Genomic DNA, 6,038 nt, shown 5'->3' on the forward strand with positions numbered 1-6,038 from the left:
CTCTGTGAGGACCTTAAAGTAAATAACTCAACACCAAGTTCACTATATGGACCACTTATTTATTTATACACATTTCTCAAATCCCCCCATAATCTCCTCTTCTCAAGAGAGAATAAATTCAGTTCCTCTAATCTTTCCTCATAGCTGAGCTTCTCCATGCCTCTTATGAGTTTGGTTGCTCTTCTCTGGATTTTCTCCAGTTCCCTGATATCCTCAAAACTGAACTGCATATTCCAGATGAGGTCTTACTAATGATTTGTACAGAGGCAAAATGAGCTCTCTCTCTGGAGTCCATACCTTTCTTAATACAATAAAGGACTTGCTCGCTTTGGAAACCACAGCTTGGAATTGCATGCTATTATTAAGCTTATGATCTACCAGGACACCCAGATCCTTCACCACTATTGACTCCTCCAGTTGTACCCCCCCCCCCCAACATCAACATTAAACCTCATTTGCTATACAGTTCTCCAATTAAACAGTGCATCGTTTCTCGGCCTTTTGGCTAAGATCAAGTATAGTATCTGTTCTTTCTTATCAGTTGCCAGGAGCACTCTCCATTAAAGTGCAAAGTGCTTCAAATAAATAAGTATAAAACCAAAAATTCAAGATATATAAGCGTAAGAAGAAAATATGAATGCATGAAAGATATATACATAACAGTGATAATACACCACATCACGAATGATATAGTGTGACATGCTAAAAAAAGTGTGACTCAATGAATGAGAAAAGTTAGGAACAAACGTGCCCCCATATGAACTCCAAAAACATAATTCAAATCGATAAATTCCAGACAACAAAACATAGGGGATCTGGGGGCCCACTTGTTAAAGGGGGCTTAAAGATCCCGATAAGCTGCAGCCCGCAGACCCAACAACCACAGCCCAGGGTTCTAGGGAAGAGGCCCTTGTTCCCATCAACATGTTGAGGACATGTGGCCTCGTATGGTTAAGGAAGGGGGGGCACTTATTCCCCCTTTCCTGACCTGCCAGGCTGCATGCTCAGATAAGGTTCTGGTATAGATATTGGGGGGGACCCCACACAGTTAAAAAAAAAATGGTGTGGGGTTCCCCTTAAAATCCATATATGATCTGAAGAACCTAGTATGGACTGGGGGGGGGCACGCTGATTTTTTTCTTTATTTTTTCAATAGTCGGGTGCCGGCAATTGTAATTGCGAGTCATTTTAAATGGGATTTGACTAGCTTTTTTTTTTCTTTAGAAATGTCATCTTTGCATGTTTTATGCATGCTACAGATGCCCCACTTTACAGGCACATTAAGGGGACCCCCCCCCCCAGTATATTTAAATTCATTTTTAATTTTTATAATTGCACTTTAAGCATCATTAAAATAACTGCTCCTGAAAAAACTATTGTTTAAAAAAAAAAATGATTAATACATGTCCCCTAGGGCAGTACCCAGACCCCCATGCCCCTTTTATGGCCAATTCTTTGTATATACGCCTTCAAAATGGGCACTTTTGATTTTTCGTGTTTGGCTCCCAAAGACTTCAATGAGATTCGCCATTCGGGTTAGAACATTTCCCCCATTCAGGAGTTCTGCTGCAAACCTAACAGGGGGGCATTCGGCCCATCCCTATTACCAACTGTAGAAGTTAAACTAATAGGTCTATAGTTACTCGGTAAAGGCTTTGACCCCTGTTTAACTAGTTCCCCCAGCCGTATTGTAGAATGACAGTCGGACGGGACCAATTTTGCTCTGGGAGGACATCATATGACGTCCTTCCATACTGACGTGCATGCAATCCCTCTGGAGGGAGGGGGCGTGCAGAGCGGTGATCGGTGGTGAGCTGTGTCCCTTTGGTCACCAATCTGGGTAAAGAGCCAATGACAGCAGCTATTTACCACGTGGTCTGCTGTTTCCAATCACAGCCATTCAAATGTAAACAAACTCACAGTTACCGGCTTCTACTCCTTACACACAGATCCCGTGTGAGGAGAAGAGAGTCAGGAACCATGAGTTAATGATCTGAAGACTGTATAGTGGGCTGCACAACACACAGAGGAAACAGCACCTGTCACGTTAGAAGTGTTACTGTCACCTATCAGTATACCTGTCTTCCATCAGCAGTGTGCCTGTCGCCCATCAGTGCCAATCAGTGAACCTGTCACCCATCAGCAGTGTTACTGTCATCCATCAGTGTACCTGTCGTTTATCAGCAGTGTACCTGTCACCCATCATAACTAATCAGCAGGGCACTTGTCGCCCATCAGCAGTGCACCTGTCACCAATCAGTGCCCATCAGCAGTGTACCTGTTGCACATCATCTATCAATCCCGTCATCAGCAGTGTGCCTGTCACACAGCCGCCCATCACCAGGGTACCCATCACACAGCCACCATCAGCAAGGTACCCATAATACAGCCTCCCATCAGCAGCATAACCGTCACACAGCCTCCCATCTGCAGAGTATCCATCATACAGCCACCCATCAACAAAGTACCCATCACACAGCTTCCAATCAGCAGAGTACCAGTCACACAACCACCATCAGCATTCTACCTGTCCCAGTGTCACCAGAGGCAGCCATGTCCAAAAAATTTTACACCGAGGAGGCGTTTCAAATACTCAGTATGACAGATGAGAGCAGTGGGGAGCTCTCACCATCCGATTCCAATGGTGTACGAACCTGTACTACTCGAAAGTAGCGGATCAGCGACTGAATAAGAGGAAGAAAGAGTCCCTCCTAAAAGAATAAGGCGCTCTGAAAATCAGGCAGCCACCAGCAGCACCAACAGTGCTAGACCCCAGGATAAAAGGCCCAGTACCAGCACTGAAATATCACATCAGACCCCAAGAATCAGGGCCCAAACATATCTCCCAGATGCACTGGTGAACCCATTCCAACTCGGGATCAGCAAGTATTCCCCATTTCACTGCACAGCCGGGTGTACAGGCCAACACTGAAAATGTTTCAGAAATTGATTTCTATTATTTATTTTTGCCTAACAGTTTACTTCAGTTTATTGTGGACCAGACCAATCTTTTTGCCCAACAATATATTGCTATTTTATTGGTTTGTTGGTTTTATTGGTTGAACTATATGGTCTTCTTTCAACCTGACTATGTAACTATGTAACTATGCTAACAACCCCAGTTCATCCAATACCCGTCTATTTGAATGGAGACATCTCACAGTGAATGAGTTCAAGTTTTTTTTGGGCCTCACCATTAACATGGGGCTTACAAAAAAAACCCATCCATCACATGCCCATTTATCCTGCTGTAATGCCCAGGTCACGCTATGAGATGATCATGTGCTTCCATCATTTCAGTGACAATACCCAGTGCCCTGCCCAAGATCATTCCAACTATGACAAATTATAAAAAATTTGTCAAACTTCATAATTTTTTTCCCAGAGATTTGCTGAACTTTATGTCCCTGATAAAAACATATGCGTGGATGAGTCCCTTGTCAACTTCACTGGCAGGCCGGAATCAAGCAATACATTCCAAGCAAAAAGACCAGGTATGGAGTAAAGCTCTACAAGCCTTGTGAAAGAGCCGCAGGATATTTGTATGCATTACGCGTGTACAAAGGCAAAAATTCCTAGCTCCAGCCCCCTGAGTGCCCAACCTATATTGGCACAAGTGGAAAAATTGTCTGAGATCTGGCATTTTCACTTTTCAAAAAGGGTCATCATATCTACCTGGATAACTACTATACAAGCCTTCCCCTTTTCCACCACTGGTACCTTGAGAAAACCTTGGCCTAAAGTACCAAGTGAATGCAGTGTGCTATGTCAGGATATCATAGAGGGGCTGGCAGTGTGCATTTACAATTTTTTAATTTTGCTAATAGCGCAGTGGTCAGGGGGCGGAGATGGAGACACTCAGACACTAGCTGACAAGCAGGAAGGAGGGGGTGAGGGGGGAGAGTAGAGTTGCCACCTCATCCCTTTAAACCCAAACACATATTAATTGCACAGGTTCTGAGGCTTATTTAATGCAGATAAGGCACCAAGTGAATTTATTTACCACCTTAATCAGCCACAGAACCTGTGTAATTAATGTGTTTGGTTTTAAAGGGATAAGGTGGCAACCCTACTCTCCCCCTCACCCCCTCCTTCCTGCCTGTCAGCTAGTGTCTGTGTGTCTCCGCCCCCCCCGCCCACTGCGCTATTAGCAAAATTAAAAATTTGTAAATGCACACTGCCAGACCCTCTATGATATCCTGCCACAGCACACTGAATTCACTTTTCATAAAAATAAGCGTTGTAAATAACGATTCAGCGCTGTCTTCAGGCCGGTCACGTGAATCTCAGCCGGTTTCCAGGGTTACTGCAGGGGAGGCTGAGCAGCCATGTGATCTCCCCGGCTGACGTCAGAGGGAGATCACGGCCCCTCCTGCAGTATCCATGTATCGGAGTCATGTGACCGGCCTGAAGACAGCTCAAAATAGGTATTCACAACACCCGTTTTTTCAAAATACTAATGCAGTGTGCTCTGCCAGGCTCTAATAGAGGGTCTGGCAGAGTTTGTCTTATATGGGTTAACAAACCCTTTAAGAAGACAGGTGACCAGTGAATTATTCTGGACGCAAAAAGGTTTTACCCTAAACTGTGTAGGGGGTTCCACCTCTCCTCCATTCATTGTTCATTGTTCATGGAAGCTGTAGCATGGCTTCTGTGAATGATAGAGGCGGTGGGAAGGGTGGGCATAGTCGACACTCCTAATGAGTGCCTGTCACAGGTCTGTCAGCCTTGTTAACCCCCTCCACAACCGAAAATTGCCGTGGCTGGGGTGGGGGGCCCTAAGGAGGAAGCGTTCAGCTGGAGGAGCCAGCAGCACAAGGAACACATCGTATTGACTGTAAGTAATGTCCCTGTGTTATCTCAAAGAGCTCTCCTATTATCCTGGACTACAAAATTATTAGCCTTCATGTTGTGGAGATCTGAGCGTAAGCATGGTTGAGTAGTTTAGCAAAGAACAATAGGCATGGCGTGACAACAATTGACTTCTCTTATTTACTCCCTTTTGAGTAAGATACCATTGAAAGCATTTTGATATATCTGATACGTACAAAAAAAAACATAAATCTTGTCAAATTCAGAGCAGCCCTAGATCTTCTGCAAACTTTCTACGTTATTGCTAAACATCCCTCCTACTTCTTATGCTGGACTACTGAATGATTAGCTTTCATGTTGTGGACATTTGAGAGTAGGCGTAGTTGAGTCATTTAGGGTTAAAATACCCTGGGTAGCACTGACAACACTTATTCAACAAAAAAAATGTGTGTTGTCATCCACCTGGGACTAAAGCTTAGTATACACTGTGAGTTTTTTTCATTCAACCCAGCGGGCTGAAGGAAATGAAAACTGAAGAGCTCAAGCGGAGACCTTGTACTAACAATCCATTGTTAGTGCAGTGATCTTTCCTGCTGAACTATTGTGTTCTGGCTGGGGGAGCCCGCCAGTCATTGGCTGAGAGCAGGGCTTGAATTCTGATCAGCAGACCTCTTTCAGTCATGCCCATTCGACAGAAGCCAGCCAGCTTCTATCGGACCGGCTGCCATACAGACGGGCCAAATGTCGGACGGTTTCTATTGAACCAGCCGATACCGCTTTATATTCGGCCTATTTGTACAGGGATTAAATGCTAAGAGCATTTTTTGCAGATGAACAGGTATTGTTCTGTGCTAAAAGGATCATTAAAGAGATAAAACACAGGTGCATATATTGCAGATATGTACTTTTTATTCTTGACATTCACTTTAAATACAGAAATAAAAAGCATAAATGTGTTGCTATTGTTCAGAAGAATGAAACAGGAAACTTTGGGAGTATGAAAACCAATTGGTTTTGGGGGGAAAATCATCATTCCACTGTAAAAAGAAAGTTTTCCCATAGTGCTAAAAAAATCTACAATAGAGAAATAAAATATATGTACAGCAAACACAATGAAAATTTGACCTGCACAGTGGTATTGTATTCATACTTGCTGCTTATCCAGTTGATTACAGTTGTTGACCTTCAAAACCAAATATACAGTACTGTATATCTTAAATTCTGAA

General features: G+C 43.6%; 1 pseudogene; it reads left to right on the forward strand.

The window, feature by feature from the left end:
• Positions 1 to 485: 485 nt before the first annotated feature.
• LOC141130810 (U2 spliceosomal RNA) lies at positions 486 to 602 on the forward strand (annotated as a pseudogene).
• Positions 603 to 6,038: the final 5,436 nt, after the last annotated feature.

This window comes from Aquarana catesbeiana, linkage group LG02 (genome assembly GCF_042186555.1).
Source record: "Aquarana catesbeiana isolate 2022-GZ linkage group LG02, ASM4218655v1, whole genome shotgun sequence".
In the NCBI taxonomy this organism is placed as follows: Eukaryota; Metazoa; Chordata; class Amphibia; order Anura; family Ranidae; genus Aquarana; species Aquarana catesbeiana.